This window comes from Urocitellus parryii, chromosome 2 (assembly GCF_045843805.1).
Source record: "Urocitellus parryii isolate mUroPar1 chromosome 2, mUroPar1.hap1, whole genome shotgun sequence".
Taxonomy (NCBI): Eukaryota; Metazoa; Chordata; class Mammalia; order Rodentia; family Sciuridae; genus Urocitellus; species Urocitellus parryii.
This window is the reverse complement of record NC_135532.1, coordinates 188,804,289-188,825,992: the sequence shown is the minus strand read 5'-3', so window position 1 is coordinate 188,825,992 and position 21,704 is coordinate 188,804,289. Positions and strand designations below refer to the sequence as shown.

The following is a 21,704-nucleotide window of genomic DNA, read 5'->3' as shown; positions in this document are numbered from 1 at the left end:
AATTTAATTTTCAGTTGCTCAGTGTCAATAATATAAGTATTTCTTGTCATATGCTTACATTAAAATCATTTCAGTTTGGGAGTTGCATATTTGCATAGATTTATCTAAACCTCATCTGTGAAACATAAATTTAATGAGTCATTAAAGGGAGCCAGAATAAATTAAACAGGTTGACTAAGTTCTATTTATACAACATTGTTATTTTTCTGCAGCCAAAACTAAACATTTAAGAGCATTGCTGAGCTTAGAGATTTAGGTTAAGTATAATTAGTTAAATGCATGTATATATAGTGTGTGGATTAAAAAGATGTGTACTATAGTTGGTACATTTTTTTAATAGATGAGATAGTTGGCTAAAAGTATAAAGGGATTTGGTCCTGATCCTTTTACTTCTTTTCCAGTGATGGTGTATCTATGAAAATACAGTTATTAATCTAGAAGTCACTTATTTGGAACCCCCAAGCTATCAAGCATGACCAAAGTATATAGGATCTCTGAATATCCAAATTGTTGATACCAAATCCAAAAATCAACTCTAGTACTTGTATACTATTCACATTGTTCATCATTCCCCAAAAAACAATTTCAAGCAGTTTTATGTGTTTAATGCTTAACTTTGGACAATCCATTAACTCTTTTTTAAAGAAAAAACCCTCAAAGTGCTATGTGCTAGTGAGTTTTTAAAGAAAAAATCCTTATTCATCCCTAGATTCCACAATTTTTCAGGCTATTGTTTGAGCAGCAATTGGCTACTAAAATATCTGACTACAAAAAAAAAAAAAAGAAGTGTTTAAGTATAGTGACCTGAAATCATTTAGTGATAGTACAAATAACTTTACCCACACCAATGGCCCTTGAGGGAATTAATGCTTTGTAATATGTGACAGTAACCAGTGCTCTCTCCTGAGATTCCTCCTGACACTGCAGAAGAGACCCCCGCTGTAGAACCCAAGTGAGGCAGCCATGGGCATGCCCCCCTGGATTCCTGTGTTCTTGCTCATGAGGATTCCAGGCAAGACACAGAATTAGTGAAAGAATGGCAAAGTTTATTAAAGGTATAGGAAATGGGAAGGCGGGGAGGGGAAGCACTGCCAAGGAAGAGAGTAGGTCCTCAAATGGAAGGACAGCCTGACACTCCTGCTCTTCAGTTTTGTTGAAGATCAACAGCAAAGTTTCCAGAGACTTCCATCCAGGTTCACCTCTTGACATTTGATCCACAGCAGAATTGCTTCAGACTTTCAAGTACCAATTATACATGGTAAACGTCCAAGGCAATGTCCAAGGCAATACTGGGTCACTTTGACCCATGCTGAAGGTTTTAATTGGGACTTGTTCTTTCAGATTTTACAATTAGAGGGCATAGCTGGTGTGTCTAAGGGTCATAAAAGGCCCCACCCTTCAGGGTAACTATTCTTCTGACATACATGTAGAGACTGCATTCCTCCTGCCAATAACAGGTTGTTTGCTGAGAAAGTTGACATAACCTGTGGAGTTAAATCAGGCTGGGCTAAAGGTAAGTTGCTTTTTAAAAGAGAGCATTTTGGGATCAGCACAGTGAGCCCAATTTATAGAATTATTTTCTTAGCCTCATTTTATTTCTCCACTTTTCATGCCTGTAACCTACCTCTGAGTCACCTCATAAAGTGAGTTAATATATAAAAAGTGCAAAGAAAAATCACTAGCACATAGCATGTAAGACGGGCAGTAGGAATGGTGGTCATTATTACTATTCCTAAGAGTTTGGGAGAAGCTAGAGTGAAATGGTGTGTAGAGCACCACAGGTATAGTGTCTAGCTCATGACTAAGGCTCAGTGCATGGTGATCTTACTACTGTCATTGCTATAAAGCTAAATAGTGAATTAAGTATCAGTCCTGAAAGACTGGAGGGCTTTAAATTGTTTGCAAAATTCAAAATTCGTTTTACTCAGAGGCAGCAAGTCTGGTGAAAAGCCACAGATGTGGGTCACAGACTTGAAGTCACTGATGTGGGTTTACCTTTCACTGGTTGAAGAGCTGAACAAGATATTTGACCTCTGTATCAATAAAATGAAGTGAAAATAATTAAATAAGTTAACATATACAAATATCATAGAGAGTAAGTACTTCACCAATATTAATCTTTACTCTTTTCTTTCAAAAGAAATTGTTACTGGTACTGATTCCCCCACAATATAAAGTACGTTTTTCAATTTTACCCAATTAATATCAAAGTTCATTTTATAGGTAAAAGGGAACTGAGTTCAACTGAGTACTTTCTGTTCCTTATACTTTTCAAACAATTATAATCCTTAAATTATTCATTATTTTCCAGATGAAGTGGGTGAATATGCCATACTTACAGGTAATATTTAGAAAGCATTCATCATTTAAAGATTCCTTAAAATGAAGTTAAGACTTTAGTGAATTTGGGGCATTTTTCTAACAGTTGATAAAATCTATACAAGTAGGATAAGGGTTAACAGTGCTGGCATCAAAACATACAGAGAGAAACACAGACAGGTGGTATGATGATTAAGTGATTTATAGTAGTAATCAACTGAAGTCCTTCCAACAGAAGTATTTATAAGAAGAGCTTTCAAAATGTCACCTATATTGCTAAACTATAAATTCTTTTTTTTAATAAAATGGGAAAGACAAACTGTTGTGAATCATTGATTCCCTCCTCTTTGGGACACTGATATTATGAAGGGAGAACAAGCTCTACTTGTCTTTCTGCTTTTTCCCAGGGCTGCTCTGCAGGGACCCCTATGACTATGTACTAGTCAATCTATTTTGCTCCAGGGACATTAACTGAAAGGGGCTCTACCTGTCCTATGCATATGCTAATATTAACAGCAGCAGCCTTGACATCCTCCTGAAGAGAGAAAAGAGTTCTGGAACCTAATCAGATTTCAGGGGAAGGATTTTTGGAGTTCATCTGCTGTTTTATATAAAGACCTAATGTGTGCCAGGCATTGTGCTAGATGTTTGTCTTCATCTCATTGTATTATATAGCCCAAGATAGAACATTCTTTCTATCTTTATTCAAATTGATTAGCTAAAAGAACACAAGTGATTTAAATTTTAAATAGGTCTATCTATCCATCATGCTTGGCAATGATTTCTTAAATATTAAATCCAGAGTTCAGACTACAAAAATCAAGAATAAATAAATGAGCCTACATCAAACTAAAAAGCTTTTACACAGCAAAGAAAACAATGAATGGAATGAAATGGCAATTTATGGATTGAGAAAAATATTTGCAAATCATATATCTGATAAAAGGTTAATATCCAAAATTTATAAGGAACTCATAAACTCAGTAGCAAGTAAACATGACCCAATTAGAAAAAGGGTAAAGGACCTTAATAGATGTGTCTCCAAAGATCACATAAAAATGGCCAACAAGTATAGGAAAAGATACTCATTCCTAATCATCAGGGAAAGGCAAATCAAAACCACTCTGACCTATTACCTCACAACCATTAGGATAGCTAAGTGTTGGTAAAGGTGTGGAGAAAAAAAAGAACCACTGCACATTGTTGGTGGGAATGTACATTGGCTCAGACATTATGGAAAACACTATGGTGATTCCTAAAGAAATTAAAATTAGAATTACCATGTGACCCAGCAATCCCTCTTCTGACTGTATACCCCAAAGAAATGACATTAATGTCTGGAAGAGATATCTATACTCTTCATTTTCATGACATCATTATTCACAATAGCCAAGGTATGGAAATTACCTACATGTTCATCAATGAATGCATGGCAAACAAATTGTGATACACACATGTGCATGCACATATGCCCAAACACAATGGAATACTATTCAGCCCCCCAAAGGAGGAGAATGGTGAATGTGAAAACCACACATGAAAGGGCAAGAAGGACAGTATGCAAAGAGTCATAAGCCATATATATATTACATGATCACACTTATATGTGAAATCTTAAAAAAAGTGGCAAAGATACAGAAATAAGTAGGTGGGAAGAAACAGAAATGTAGGTCAAAGGATATAAAATAGCAGATATATAAGATTAACAAGTCTAAAGATATAACATACAAAATGAGGACTGTGGTTAATAATAGTACATTATATTCACAATTTTTCCTAAGTGACTATCTTTTGTCTAGTGGATAACAATGTAATAAAAGTTTCACTATAATAACCATATTACAACATATGTACCTTATAACATCTTTTTGTATACCTCAAATATATATGATTAAGATTTATTTTTTAAAAATAAGCCTTACTGTAGAGTTGAAAAAAAATGTCTATCTCACCTAACTTTGGGACTCTATAAATGAAGTGAAAATATTCCTGGCATCAAAATTGTAATTTTAATATTTTATCTGTTCTTCACTTTCTGTTTTACATCTCTTTTTTATGCACTTGTTTTAGAATATCTTGTCACAGAAATAGTTTGTTCATCGGAAAAGGATTTTGAAAGCAGTTTTGATTATTTTTCCATGAAACTAACAAGAGTTTTGCCTAAATTTGTTCATCTGTGCTAGTTCATAATATTGATGGATATTTACTCTTGTCGTTTTAATTAAGCGAAGGATTTGTGTAGTGCCTTCTTCATATTTTCAAGTTCTTATTTCTATAGCAAATAATATTGAGCACACTCTAAGGTGAATTTTAATCAAAACTGTTATGGATCTAGCTCTGTCATGCAGAGGAATCCTTATGAACACAGCGCTGATGAAACTGATAAAGGCTGCAAAGATTTCATCAAATAACCAGAAAAACAACAAATTCTTTGAAATTTAGTTAAGCTAAGGTTTCAGCTTTTAGAATACCCCACTGTGGTAATTAATATTTTTCTTGAAACTTTCCCTCAAATTGAAAATAATTATTTTTTTTGGTACCAGGCATTGATTGAACACAGGAGCCCTTTTTAATTTTTTAACCACTGAGCCACATACCTAGACCTTTTTATTTTTGATTTGAGACAGTTGAGACAGTTTCCCTAAGTTGCTTAAGGCCCTGCTAAGTCATTAAGGCTGGCTTTGAACTTATGATCCTCCTGTCTCAGTCTCCCCAGCCACTGGAAATACAGATGTGCATCACCATTCCCAGCTAGTTTTACTTTTTCTGATTACTAAATCAATATAATATTATGGGCATAAAGATATGAGTGCTATAGAGATGTGTAAATAAGAATACAAAGTCCCTTATAGATCACCTCCTGAGAAATAGTCATTATTAACTGAACTTTTTGACTTAATATTCAGGTTATTTCTATAACTTAAGTTCCTCAACTTAGAATGGGGACTTTGTGTGGATCATTTTTTACAATTTTCATATTTTAAATAACTTACTTAATTTTATTCAATTAACACATATCAACAGGACCTTGTCAGGCAAGGTTATTCAATTTTGTTTGAAAATAAAAACTAAAAACCATCTTTAATTTCTTAATGGATAGAGTGATCCCATGAAAATATTAGCCCATTACCTTTAGTTTATTAATTCATGTCAGTCCTGCAAGGATTTTATTTTAATTAGGGTACCCAGTATGACATATAGAACCTTTGATGAACTAGATGGCACCAAATTTTCTAGCCTCAGTTCCCATTACTCTCTTCTTTCCTTCCTCACATTGAAAGCACACATATGGACTTTCGCAGAAGCAACAATTTTGCTTTTTTCACTCCTTATGTGTTCTTATACTCCTGCTTATGTTATTTCTTATTTTTCATTCTACCTTTCCATATCATCTTTCACCATCCTGAAATTCTTACTTGTACCTCATATTGGAAATTTTTCCTATTCATCCCTAACCAACTTTGTGATACAAATAATTTTATGTAATCTTTTTTATGGCTTACTTTAGTCTGTTAAAATTGAATTCAACAATATATATACATATATATACATATATATAATGTATTCAAATATATACATATATTTTATATATGAAATATGATTTTTATATAAAATATGATTTATATATATAATTACTATAAGCCTAACATAGATTAAATGTTTTAACAGTTTAAAAATGAATGAGTAGATGGACAGATCAATAGATAGAAGATAGGTATATGGTTTGATAGATGAATAATGCATGAAAATGGATACAAATATGATTAGAAATATAGTTGAATGGGTTCAGATAAGACAGAGTGGAACTCTCTTTAAGTTTTCATTAGAGAACAAGGAGGCAAAAAATAAAATAACAAATGTAAGTGTCCAAATTACAGCACAGTGTGACAAGAGCTCCAAGAGATTTCTATACAACTTTATCTGTTATTTGTGGAATCTTAGAGTTATGGGATAGCAAAGCATGGAATTTATCTTAGTTCTTACAGTCCTAGCCCACCATTTTACAGAAGTAGAAAATGATACCTAGAAATAAAAATTTACTTGAGGCCTAAGGTAAGACACTTAACCTTTAAATCCTTCAGATCATACTGACAATTTTCCTACAGACAGAAAAAAATGAAAGGAATAAATTGGCTTGTGACGTAAAGCTAAATCATAATTTATGTCTCAGGAGATTAACTGTTATTAAGATTAAGGTAGTATGTTGTTGTAATGTGATTCAGCTCTTCTCTAGCATTCTAGATTTATTATAAAAATTAATTTTGCATGGAAAATGACTATATTTTTTTCATTTACAAATATTTTATCAGTATTTACCATATGCTAGGCTTGTTGACCACTTTCTTTTTTTTCCTCTTAAGGACTATTTCTTTTTAGCTTTCTTTAGATGTTCTTGATTTATATAAATATTTTATTTGTTATTCTTCATTATTTGCCTACTGAAATTATTCTTGTAAGAAATGGTGCTTATTAGTAACATGGGGAGATTTTAGCTATATTTTTAAATAGATGTTTGGACATTAAGCGTTTGATTTAGAAGTTATTTCTGAGGCAAAACATTTTTTCTTATGTATGTTTTTTTCTTTTTGACAAATACAGTCTCTTCACACAGAAACTATTTTCCCTTTGTTCTGAAATTGTAACAATATTCTGTGGTAAGAAATAAAACATTGAGTATATGTAACATGTTACAGGAAGTGAGCACTGACATTAATTTCTGTAAGGGAATCAATTTGTATTTTCTATGCCTTCTTGAAGCCTTCAAACATTTCATTTCTTAAAATTAATATGAATAACTTCAGTAAACATCGCCCTTCAACAGTGCTAATCAAGCCAAATAATGTATTAAGAAAACCAAAACTATTTATTTTCTCAGTCTCTGACACAAAGGAGAAACTGTCCTCAACCTTTTTATGTCATCTGCAGTGTTAATATACCACAATGTATTTTAAGTTTGGGTTCCTTTCACCACACTCAATACTGTTATCATTCTTTCATTAATATAGCTTTTCAAAATACTTACTTGCCTCTTGGTAATGAGTTTCTTAATGTTTGGTTTTGATTTTGTTTTCCTTTTATAGTACTGGGAATTGAACTTGGGGCACTCTACCACTGAGCTACATCCCTGGCCCATTTTTAGTTTAATTTTGAGAAAGGATCTGACTATATTGCCAAGGCAGGCCTGGAACGTGCAATCCTCCTGCCTCATCCACCAAGTGGATTATATGTGTACATCACTGCATCAGAATTTGCTTTCATACATTTATAAAAACAAAAGCTCATATAGGAAAAAAATAAAACATTTTATAATTTTCTTTAACATATTTTACATTTTAGTCTATATTTGGACTAAAACAGCATATCATTTCAAAGTGCAGAGAATGCGTCATTGAATCAAAGAAATGAATGCTCCTACCCACATAAGCTCTGTGTGTGCACAAAAAAGACAAATATAAGTCAAAATAAAAATGTTATTGTGTAGTATCTTAAATGGTATTAAAAAAAGAAATATGGAGGATAAAGAATAGCATACTGTTATAATTTTAAATAGCACAATAAGAGAAAGTCTCATGGATGGGGTGGCATTTGAACAAAGACCTAAAGGATGCTATTAAAAATTAACCCCTGTGAATCCATGGGGAAGGAACTTTTAAGGCAGAGGCATCAAAAAGTGCATTCTCTGTCTTTGTTGAGGTAATAGCAAGGAGGCCTATGTAGCTGGAGCAGAGTGTGAGGAGTGAGAGGTGTTAGAAATAAACTCAGGTATTTGGGGGTCAGGTCTTATAAAAGAACAACTAAAAGCTATTCTAAGTAGTTGTCTTGTTTAATTGCCCTAACTAAAATGGGAATACTTGTGAGGTTCTGCCACAATGGATAGGCATCACTTGTGTTTCAGCAGGATCACCCTGACTCCAAGTCAATGAATGTGTCAGAGGTGCTAGCAGGGAAACAATGAGAAGGACATAACCATAGCCTGGAAGCAAGGGACAATGGAGGACACTAGAGAGTTGCTAAAGGAGGCAGGAGGGATTAATACCTGGTTATATTTTAAAAATTAGAGAAAATAACATTTACTGATAGACTAAATGCAAAAGGAAAGGAAGTACAGAGGGTCTCCAAGGGGTTTAGCCCAAGTAACTAGAAAGATAGCATTGCCACTAACTGAAAGAGAAGAAGAGAAAAGGGGCAGGAATTTGGTTTTGGATGTGTTAAATTCAGACGCATGTTCAAGATCCATGGAGAAATTTTGAGTGGACAGCTGTGTTTATAGTAGAGGATCCAAGGAAAAGATCTGGAGATACAAATTTGGATGTCATCAGAACATATATACATACAGTGAGAAAAGCCAGGAGAGCACACATAAAGAAAGACATCCAAAATTGGATCTGGGACAGGCAATCAAATGGAAAAGTACAATGTCAAGTGTGACTTTGCCATAAACAATACTTACCCCTGCAGCATACACAAAAGTCAATTCCAGATGGATCATAATTCCAAATATGTGGATTGTAATCCTAGATTTATCAAGAAAGTTAAAGCTGAACCATAGATAAGTAAAAAGTTGCAAGATATCTACCTGATGAAGAGCTTTTATTCTAAATTATCAATAAATCCCACAAATAAATAGAAAAAATAGACAATTTAATTGAATACATAATAAGCAAAGGACTTGAACCAATATTTCACAAAAAGGACTAGCCAATGGCCAATAAACATAAGACAGGGTATTTAATCACATTAAAAAGCAGGGGAACAAAACAAGTTAAAATGACAATGTGATACCACTGCACATTTAATAAAAATGCTAAAATTTTAAAAGTTGATGACAGGAAGTATTAGGATGATGAGTGACAGGATATTTTGCATATTTCTGGTGAGAGTGCAAAAGATTCAATCATTTTAGAAAACTGGTGGCATCCGTACTCTCTCAGTAAGCAAGGTCTTCCCTGGTTATTTACTGTACAGAAACACGTACATCTGTATACTCTCCAAACGACAAATAGATAAAGGTCCCTCCAGCAATATTTTTAATAGACTCAAACTGAAAACAATCCAAATTCCCATCAGGAATAGAATGGATAAATTAATTGTAGTATACTCATACTATAGAATACTATACATTTATATCATAAAAAGAATTAACTATGGTTGCATACAATAACACGAATCTTACAATCATCATGTTGAGCAAAAAGAAGCCAAGCACAACAGAACATACACATATCACATGATTTCATGCATATAAATTGAAATATCAGCAAGATAAGCTAGGTTGATGGAATTTAGCATAGTGGTCATTTTTTGAAAGGGTTGGGAGCAATAGTACCTAGGGGTCTCCAAAGTACTTCTCAGGAACCCAAATAGTCTTGCAGCCAGATCTAAGAGGTGGCTTATGATATGTTCCCATTATAAAAATTCATAAAGCTATGTAATGACAAGTTGTCTACTTTTCCATACATTCTTATTCTCCAGTAAGAATGTTCAAAAACAGGGCTGGGGCTATAGCTCAGTGGTAGAGCATTTGCCTCACATGCGTGAGGCACTGGGTTCTAGCCTCAGCATCACATAAAAATATATTTTGTCTATCTACAGCTAAAATATATATATATATATGTATAATATATATAATATTATATAAAATATATATAATATATATTTTTAAAAGAAGAAGAATGTTCAAAAACAAAGAAAAGCACATTGGTACCATTTATATTAATTGTTGTCCTCTACTCATCCAACATTCTCTAATGAAAATCTGCCTTTTTCTTCCTGATTTCTGCACTGTTCCTTAATTAACTTTTTTTTCTTTTTCCTTGTGGCTATATAGATTGAGCCAACTTATAGTGAAAAAAAATTGTGTTGTCTGCACAAAGAAATAAATGATATAATAATAAATTATAAAAAGGTTGTATGCCTCCTATGACAATACTGACAGCAATTTAAACAGCTTTTTTGAAATGGATTCCTTCTAAAGAATGGTGTTACTAATTGTCTATATTTTATGTGAATATGAGAACAATATAAATTTCATTCATTCTTCTTTCCTTAAGAAGGACTCAAAGGCATAACCTTTTCTATTTTAAAAGCTTTCTGTTTAGCAAAATGGAAAAGGTCCTTCTACTCCTTCCTCTGAGGGAATTGGCAAAAAGATAGCACTTTTAAAAATTTAAAGTAAAGTTCTTAAAGTATAAATGATGGTGCCTAGGGATATACATTTGGGTGTTAAACTCCAGGGAAACAGGGATATGATACTTAAGTCAAGATAATGTTTACTGTTGGAGGGAGATTGAGGGTGACAGAACAGGAACAGAGGGGCTTTGGGATGACTGGAAATATCTAATTTATCCTGGGTGATGGTTACAAGAGTGTTTACCTTATAAAAATGTATTGAACTGCACATTTGGTTTGTGTTTTCTTTTAAAATAAAAAGAAAAATGCATAAAATATTTAAATTCTCACTTGGAAAAATCAGAGGAAAAATGCCAAGATTGAGGATTTAGAGTGACTTTTCAAAATCAGTCTTCTATAACTAGCGTTCTTGAATTTGTTTATTTGTAGGGTCTTATGAAACTGACCTACCATCCTGTTCTTCATCTTTGTTGATATTGTTCCATATGTGTTTTAAAAAGCAATCACTCTTAGGGAACTGGAAACAACAGGATTTAATAAATCATTAGAAGAATGCTATGCCAAAGTTGTTTTATCATATTCAATTTTGAAATAAAAATCATTTTATATTGACAGTCTGCTGGTAAATAATGCTGTCTACCAAAATGAATTATTATAGTTTTAATTAATAGGAATGAAGTTAATGACATTTTTAATCAAATAGCTTGTAAACAACAGAAGAATGCATGAATTAAATTTAATTATGTTTTTCATAATTTTTTAAAATAGTTGTCTGAAATAAAATTGATTTGGAAAATCTTATTAAGCCTTAGAAAATTCATCAGAAATTTTAAAGATGAAAACTACCATGGTAACCATTTATTCTAGAAACAATCATCACATCTGTCATGAGAATGGTGTTCTAGTTAAAAAAGTGTGCAGGACATACCCACCAGAAGAATGAAGTAATTCAGACTTGGGGATGGTTCAGAAGACCTCGGAAATGTCTGTCTCCCAAATTAACAAATGAATTACAACTCCCAACAGAGAATATATGAAATGTAGCTTTTGAATCACCTCTTTAAAATCCCCTCTTCTCCCTGATGAGAAGAATCATAGTCTCTCAGAGAGGTGTTTCTCCTTTGCTAGAAAAGCAATAAAACTTCTTTTCCCTTTAAAAAAAAAAAAGTGTACAGAATAGCTTTTATTCTCAAAAAGCCTCTTTTAAGGAATCAATAAAATATTAATTATTAAATTAAAGGCAAATGAAAACAAAAATTGTTATACCAGAGTTAAATATATGATTTAACTCAAATCATATGATTCCTGAATAGAAAAATAATACTTTCTTAGCATGAAGCAATCAAATAGCAAAGAAAGACAATAGTTTTTGATAAGGGTTTTAAACCAAAAGAAAAATGTATCAAGTTACTATATATTGGAGTACAATTTCATAAGTTTCTGGAAGCAATTTGAAGTATGCGCTGAACTTATTCTTTTGGATTTATTTTCATATCATTTCAACTAATACTTGCATTTCAAGGCATCTGTCCTGAGGAAATAATCAGAATTGGGGAAAGTGCTTTTTCAAATATTTCCAGAAGTGTTATCTAATGCATTGAGAAGATAAAAGCATAATAAAAGCATAATATCCTCTCTATTGAGATTTCTCATTAGAGATATTTTTTCCAAGTTACTTGAAATTTTGCATTATCTGTTGTAATACTTCTGGTACGGTGATACTTCATATAGAATATCTCAATAGATACCATTATAAGGAGACAAAAAGAATTAGATGTCTCTAATTAAAATGCCAGTTCAACTTTAGGTTTGTGTTGGGAAAAGCCATATTTTTAAGTTATTGTTACAAAATGTTTATGCAGTTGACTAGAGTTGGCTCATCAGGAAAGTTTTCTCAGTATCTCATCCCCAGAAAAATCCAGTTTCTTTACTCAGATATTTTCTTTTAAAAATTCCCCAGTTAGGACAAATGTTGCAGCAATATCTGAAACATGATGATACAATTAATTTCCAAGAACTATCTGGTAACTTAAATGTATTTGGAAGCTATAGTGCTGTTGCTTTATTTTAAATTAAGTTAATTTTGAGAGAGAATTTTAGAAATATTTAGAGTCATGTCCATTTCCCCTTCTAAAATCCCATTCCCTATTCCCTGACTTCCATGGGTCTTATCTAAATTGCACCTAGCAGACACTCAATCAGTGTCTGCAGAATGAATGGATGAATAAACTAGTGTGGATGTTTGTGAATCTTTAAGATTGAGTGCTCATCTTTTCAAGCAGAGACTTATTTTTCAGTTAAATTACCTTTCACCTGCAAAAGAGAGATTAGTCTTAAAGAAACTCTCATATGGAATTGTTTGACTTCGTCCTTTCTAGGGAAATTAAACTAATTAAAGTAGAACTTCATGTCCCTAAAGTAAGAACATTAATATGCATTGAAAATGTTCACATAGATTCTTCTGCAATTCAGTAGAGTAGTAGACACTATTAATGTTCTCAAATATCCAGTACTCTTCTGCTTCTAGGTATGAGGAAGATTATTCTTCCCAAGCCCTTGAAGTTAGTATAGTCACATAACTAATTCCTTCAAATTAAAGGTAAGCAGTAACTAGCAGGAAATACTGGTGCTCAAGTACCCTGCTCTTCAGCACTACAAAAGAGATATCATATGAAAATGGAGTGGTTACATGGAAAAGAGCCCCCAGGGAACTCATATTAAACCTGAACCATGAGCTAGAAATAAGTTTTGTTGCTATAAGCTATTAAAATTTTGGTGCTGATTGTTGACACACTATAACCTAGCCCATTTGCTTCAAGATACCTCTGTTCAGTTTCTATATATAAAATCTTCAATATCACACATACTTTCACTAACGGTAGTAGAAAAATATGTGTTAATGATATGCTTTATTTGCCTAATGTTAAAGTTGAACAATGCATTGATATGTCTTTAAATAGTTCAATGCATCAAGTAATAATTTCCCTGTTTCCCTTTAGAGCCTACTAGTGGCAGATGCTTTGCAGAAATTCAAGGGCCCTGGAGATACAGAATCAACCTCTATCTGAAGGAGAAGCTGCATAAGACAGAATTAAAAATTAAGATTTCCCTAAACGTGATAGAAAGTTTTTGTTGTTGTTTGTTTGTTTGTTTGTTTGTGTATGTGTAATGAAGCTGAGCTTGGAATGTAGGGCTAATATGGTAGCTCCATGGTGTCTTCAGAATCCAAGTCCTATCTTTCTGTTCTGTTTTCTTTGGTTTATGACTTTATCTTCAGTACCAATTTATTTGTCTAAAAAAAAAGCTGCTGTAGTTCCAGGCCTGAAGTAGAAGAAAAAAGAAAATCACAAGAGTATACTATCCAACTTTCTCGAAACAGCTTTCTGGTTCTTCCTGGAAATTCCCCATGACACTTCTTGTGCTGCATCTTATTAATCAGAACTTGATCATATAAACATACTGAACTGCAAATGTGCTTTAGAAATGTGGTTTTTTATCTAGAATTAAAAGGGGGATGGATATTAGGTGGCAACTAGAATCTGTGTCATATTCCTGCCAAGGTTTCTATCCTATGTTGACTATCCTAATTATCTCTCTATATATTCTTTTAAGTCATTAAAATTTTAACTTCTATTCTTCTCATCTTTCACTAAATATTGATATTATTCTCTTAAAAATGTTTATATTTTCTCTTTTCTTGATCAATAAAATGATCCTTTTTCATTTCAAATCTTTTTAGCATCTATCACAACTTGAAACTTGTCCAAAAAGAAATATTATTCCCTCTTGCTTCTTCTCTTCTTTTTTGATTAGACCTTTTCTTGGGTTTTTAATTTATTCTCTTACTACCTCACACAGGATCCTCTGTAGCTCAATGATTTTGATACAGTTCTACATATTATAAATGCAACTGAATTTTTAATTGCCAATAAAAAAAGTGAACTTAACCTTTCACATTTGAAAATAAGCTACAAACAAATGGCTGTTGCCAGGGGATGGGAGGGAGTCGTTAAAATTCAGAATATACCATTATCAAAATATACCATATATTAGGGCTGGGGATGTGGCTCAAGCGGTAGCGCGCTCGCCTGGCATGCGTGCGGCCCCGGTTCGATCCTCAGCACCACATACAAACGAAGATGTTGTGTCCGCCGAGAACTAAGAAAAAATAAATAAATGTTAAAATTCTCTCTCTCTCTCTCTCTCTCTCTCTCTCTCTCTCTCTGTCGCCCTCACTCTCTCTTTAAAAAAAAAATAAACCATATATCAGAATACATTTTAGAATTTTTGTTAACAGCCTATATCAAAATAGAAAATGACACTGAGGGTGTTAAAAAAAAGAAAACAACAGAACCCCTACAGACCCTTGGTAAGAATGTTAATTAGTTCAGCCATTATGGAAAACAGTATGTAGGTTCCTTGAAAAACTGAAAAAAGAACTACCATATGATTCAGCAGTCCCACTACTGGGTATATATCCAAAGGAAATGAAATTAATATGTCAAAGAGATATTTGCACCCTCACAATTTTGCAAGACTGAAAAGAGATGAAAACAACCTAACTGTTCAACTGATGAGCAGAAAAAGAAAATGTGGTACATATACACAATGGAATACTATTCAGCATAAAAAGAATGAAACTGTAATACATTTACAGAAACACAGATGAAACTGGAGATCCTTATGTTGAGAAAAATCAAACAGGCACAAAAAGACGAGCACCATGTGATCTCTCTCATTTGTGGAGACTACAAAAGTTGTCCTCATAGAAGTTGAAAGCAGAATGATAGTGACCAGAGCCTAGAAAAGTAGAGAAGGGAGGGAAAGGGAAATGCTGATGAATGAGTACTTACAGCCAGGAGCCGGAAGTTCTGGAGTGCCATTGGGCAATAGGATGACTATAGATAATGGTAATGTACTGTGTATTTCTAAAAGCTCTAAGAAAGGATTTTGAATGTTTTTACTACAAGGAATTTAACTGAGGAGATAAGTATGTTTAACCTAATTTAAACATTACACAATGGATACATGTGTTACAATATCATACGGTATTCCATTAATATATAATTGCTAAGTTTTTATATTTCAGTTAAAAACTCAATTTCATCTATATTTTTAAAATATTTATTAAATTAAAGCAGGAATTACTAGCGTTAATACTACTTGAAAATAATGCCTTTCAAATTAAACTTGTTATGTCTGAAAAAAAATGTACAAAGATAAACAAAATAACAGAGCATCTAGAGTTTAAGTATATGAAAAGTTAACTTATTATATTATGAATTGACAATAATTTTGCCATAAGAATTGGATTTAGAGAAGAAATTTGGCAAAAAAAAGTAAAGTAGTAACTAATTTTTTGGTATAATTTATGTGCAAGTTCCATAAGGTTGTGAACATTTTAACTTGAAATATATTACTACTCTTTTCATTTTCTGAAAAACAAATACATTTATTTTATAGTTTAAGGCATAAGCGTAAATTAATCTGTTTTATAGTAGTACAATCGTATATACACACTTACCTTTCTTTGACATTACAGAAGTAAAAGTATGTCTGTGGATAAAGTTGGTATTGAAAGGTCTTGCCTGGTGCTGACCTTGGAGATTACATACAAGATCTCCTCAAAGGATACTCCCATGCAGGTCATTCAGGTTTGACTTATAAGGTTAACAGGAATATAACATTAACAATTATTTTGAGTGGACAGTACATCAAATTAGGGTATACAACTAACATTCCACATAGAACATCTTTCCTGTCTCACACTTGTCAGCACAGGCTCACGTAACTGTTTGTACTATGTGCTTCCACAGCACTTTATTTTCTCCTTAACAGAACACCTACAATATTTTAATCATTAATTCATGTCCCCTATTCTAAGCCTCTTTTGATGAAACATTGTGCATTAATCTTTGTATTCTAAATTACAATGACTGTTATGCATGAAATTTCAAAGATTACTTGGTAAAAAAAAATAAGGATTAAAAATAAAACATATATTGAAATGCCATTGATTTCTTCTCCCTTAGTCTCCTGGCACAAATATAACTTGCATATTTCTCAGTAGATGTTATACTGTATGAAAGATTTTTAAGCTAGGAAAAAATTCACTGGCTTCTTCTGATAAAATACATTCTCATGATACTCAGGGTTCATCTTAATCTTATGAAATTGGGGGGGGGGAAGCCACGTGTCACTTAGGAAGACTGTTGCTACCATGCCTGTCCAACAATCTTCTTCTAAAGATTGCTCAGTAATATACTTTATTTCAGGATCTACTGGGAAACACCGATTATTTAAAGTTGACCGAAATACTTGGAATGCAACCACCATTTGACCCAGCTATCCCACTCCTAAGTCTATACCCAAAGGACTTAAAAATCAGCATACTACGGTAACATGGCCACATTAATGTTTACAACAGCAAAATTCACAATAGCTAAACTGTAGAACCAAACTATATGCCCTTCAACAGATGAGTGAATAAAGAAACTATGGTATATATACACAATGGAATATTACTCAGCCTTAAAGAAGAATGAAATTAAGGCATTTGCAGATAAATGGATGGAGCTAGAGAATCTCATGCTAAGCAAAATAAGCCAATCCCCAAAAAAACAAAGGCCAAATGTTTTCTGATAAGCTGATGCTGATCCAAAATGGAGGTGGGGAACGGAAGAATGGAGGGACTTTGGACTGGGCAGATAGGACTGAGGGGAGGGGAGAGGGTATGGGGGTGGAAAAGATGGTGGAATGAAATGGACATTATTACCCTATGTACGTGTATTATTGCACAAATTGTGTGACTCTGCAGCATGTAAAACCAAGGAAATGAAAATTTGTGCTCCATTTTTGTACTATAAATCAAAATACATTCTACTGTCATGTATAACTAATCAGAACAAATGAAAACTAAAATAAAGATATAAAGTTGACCGAAGTCTAAGAATGGGAAAAGGTGACAATAGGGCGATGGTTATTGTTTCAGTGACTTCTGCTGTCACTGCTTTTGTAGAAGATAAAAGAGAAAAATGACAAAGGAGTGGTGCAGTAGTCCTGGGCCTTCTAGAGAACCCTCAGAAATCTTACCTAAACTCTCCCCTATCAAGAAAAAGCTGGTCCCATGTGTATATGCCACAACTCTATGTGGAAATAATCACCAACGAGTGCACAAAGGATGTAGTTGCATGAAGTGCAAGAGAAAATCTATCTCCTAGAACAAAAGAAGCCTGAAAGAAAGGGAAACATAAAACACTCCGTGTTGATTACAGGAAAACATTAATTCTTCTCTGTTCTAGATAGAAAAATAGCTTGATTACATATTTAAACTTAGTGGTCCATTTCATGAGTGTTCCAAATGAACAGAAGTTCATGAAAGGTAGACAAAATAATGTGTCCTACAAAAATCAGGCCTTGGGCTGGGATTGTAGGTCAATAGAAGAACACTTGCCTAGTACATGCAAGGTCCTGGGTTTGATCCCAGGAAGTGCAGAGGAAAAAAAAGAGACTTATATGATCCCTATAGTTATACACACACACACACACACACACACACACACACACACACAGTGTATATACATTTTAGAAACCCCAACTGGTAAATTACATTTTGAAACCTTAATATCAATTCATGCAGAATTATCTGCTCTTTTAACAAGAAAAATGAATATGAAGATTTGTAGTACATTATTGATTTGCCTTTCTAACCATTTCTGCACATACTAAGGTTTTCAATATCTCAACGGAATTATTGCATTTATTCATTTATATATGAAACAAATATTTACTGAAGTCTACTGAAGTGTACCTAGTGTAAAGTATAATGCTACCTACTGAAGATATAAAAAAGAAGTTTATACAATTGTTCTTCTCACATGTAGCAATAAAATCACAAAAAGTTGAATACACATTAGTGTATCAGTTATATAATCTTATTGAGGATTCATTTTATTGATCATGAAATGTATAAATAATCTCCACTAATGTCTTAATAAATGATTTTGTAAATCATTTTCTGTGCCTTAAATTATATGTGCAATTATCAGCAATTCTAATAATCTTCATTTATTTCTGATTGAAAAACATGTAAGGATTATTCAGCTGTATAGTGAAATTTATGTATTGAATATGCTTTGTTGGATGACTCTATCAGTTCTAAGCAATAATATATGTGGCTTTTTGGATCACTTATTCATATACTATTTTATATTTTTTGTTTCTTGACCATATATGATTACCTGTATCTCTAAAATTAATATTTTCACTTGTGCAAATACATTAGCTCATAGTCAATTTATGTACCAGAATCAACTGCTGCTGTTTGCCATGGTGCCAATGAAATCACTCTACCCTCTGACAACAGTGCTGAAATGAAGCACCTTCCACAGATGTAGAGTCACCTCATTTTATGTTTGGATTTTGGAATATTCATTCTCTAATTTACCTATTCACCTTTTAGGACCTCACTTTTCCCCCTGCAAGATAATAACAAGGAAAAATCCCTGTTCAACCTGAGAAGAAAAGAAAAACCCTGACTTGTAGAGAAGGAGAGAGTAATAATCATTCCATGTGTGAAGGAACATGTCAGTCCCACTGTAATCCATATGCTGCTAAGAAAGTCATGAGTTAAAAAGAGCTACCCCAGTCCAGTGGCTCCTCAGGGCTGCTCTGTTGGTAATAATGTAGTGAACACACATGCATTTTATTGGCAAGACTGCAAAGTCTAAGTTCAGAGAAGGAGGACTGCTTACTCTTGATATCACTTTGTCAACTGGAGGTAAGCAGGGACATATAGCATGATGATTTTAAAGAGTAAGGACTTGGGTTGAACCAAAGGGTGGGGAAACAAAGGTGAACAGTGAAGATGCTTCCCGTTCAGGTGATGTTGGTAGCTGCATGAACATTATAATAACCAACCCTAGGAGTAGGACACCCTTGCCACCTGGCATGTCAGTGACAGAGAAAGTGTTGTGGTTCTCAGCAAAACAGTGATGAAGTTTAGTCATCAGGGCAAAGCTTCCTCCTGCTACTGACTCCATAATAATATAATTACAGGCAACTGCCAAAACACATAGAGGCAATCAGGTTATCTGTAACTAAAAAACGTCTTCAACATTTACTACAATTTGACCTTGAATGTTCAAGCCATTTAATTTCTCTGTTGCAGGAATAATAATGGTAGTATTTATTTCATAGGCTCAGTGAGTTTAAATGAATCAATCGTATATGTAAAGTATTCAGAACAGTGCTAGGTACATAACTATTTCTATATACATATGAACGACTAATACTATCAATTTATATGCATACCAATATATACATGAAGTTTTTGTTCATGTTTTACAAGAACAGAGTCATGTCATACACATTTCTATGCCTTTAAGTTTTTCTTTGTAGAGAAGAAGATCTTCTAGAAATTCTTCTTAGTCAAGTAGCTTCAACATCTTACATTTAATAAAAATACCATGTCTTGATCTCTCTTTAAATAATACTTTTCCCTCTGCTTGAAAGGCATGAGCAAGTCCTTTTCTCTTCCAAGGTATTTTCTGCCTTAGAGTGAGAAGACATTATTTCCTGGGGCCAGCCACACATGACCCTACTGTCAACAGTTTCTATATTTTCATCTTAAATTTCTACTGGTCAGCTCCCACAGTCTCAGGGAAAATTATCCCTGCTATAGGTCATGTAATAAGAGCTCCTTAGTCTTTTACCCACTGTCATGGCCTTCATCTCCATACTACTTTATGATCTACAAGCTATTCTTCAGTGAGTTATCTTGACCCACTTAAACCCTGTCAAGTTACTATCACATCACATTAAGAGAATAAATGAGAGGGAGAGATAATGTAGCAACAGTAAGAGCTAACACATACTGAGGGCTTCCTACCTGCCAAGGCCACATAGAATTGTACCAGACACTGTTGGTGCTCCACCTGGATCCGGATCACAAATGCCCTGTCCTCTATTCCCATCCTAGGCCTCTGTTTGCAGGCCTGCCATAGAACACCCAGAGCTGCTTTGTCTCTGTGGAGAGAACCGGAAGTTCTCCTCACCCCAAAGCAAAAGACAAGTGACTGAACCAGGCAGGGTCATGCAGCCCCAGCTCCTGTGCCTAGAGCAGGATGACTCTAGGATGACATTTACACCACGGCCTGGCTTATGAGATTGGGCAGAAGCTACCTTCAGTGGAACTTTACAGTTGCATCTTTGGTTTCTTCCCTGAACCCCCAACCCACACTTGCTTTATCTAGGAATAACTTCTCAATATTATCACTTGCATACAAATCTTCCCCTCAGGGTCTGTTTCTGAGAAACACACTTTGAACCTACATCACTTCACAGTTTCTTATCTCTTTTAATTTTCACATCAGCTCTAAGAGGGAAGTTAAGCAATTTAGCCATGGTCTTCCCTAAGAAGTACAGAGTTGGGCTAAAGATTCAGTATGTCTGAATTTAAAGCTTATGCTCTAAATTATGACTTCTTAAAATGATTATTGATAAGGACTTGAAAACTCAGGAAGTAAAAGAAAGGGTGTGTGGGTAGCATATTATCTCTTCCAAACTGTGGTGAGTGAGCTATATCACTAACAAAACAAACATGCTTGTGTCCTTCCACAATGTCAGAATTTATTGAATAACAACAAATTCACAAGCTACACCACTTTCATCAGGGGCAGTTCACAGAATACTGTGGGTCAGCTGACAGTCATAAGTAGGACACACACAAGTTCTTGTATTTCAATATTAATTTATAAAATCTATAACACTGAAGTCACACATCAGACTTCACATAATAATGCATGAATAGGTCACAGAAAGACTAAGAAAGGGTTACAGGATGGTGTGCCAAGAGAACAGGCAGAGAAAGATATGAATGCAGAGTCAAAAAGTCACTGTAGGTTGTCAGATAAGGATTTTAAAGAACCACTTCCACAGAGTTACCAAAGCGGAGAGTTCAGACTGAGGCAGTTTCAGTCCCAGAGTGTCAGCTTGAGGTGTCAACTTGGAGAGGACCATATGTGGTCATCACGGGCAAGAGGAAACTGCACTCTGCTGAAGCTGAATGAAGACAGTAAATCAGAGGTTTGTCACTGTGACAGTTTACCTAGGCAAGGCTCCTCCTGATGGGTGACCAGGTGACAGGGTCAGTGTGCTACTATGTTCAGTCTTGGGGAGGCTCCTTCTTTTATGGGTCTTGAGTGAAGACTTCACATCTGATGAGATCTGGTCATACTGGAAACACGGGGTTGTTT

The 21,704-nt window shown here is 34.0% G+C and overlaps 1 pseudogene; it reads right to left on the bottom strand.

Moving 5' to 3' along the window:
* Positions 1–20,423, bottom strand: part of LOC113186521 (tetraspanin-3 pseudogene) — a 47,047-nt pseudogene extending 26,624 nt beyond the window's left edge.
* Positions 20,424–21,704: the final 1,281 nt, after the last annotated feature.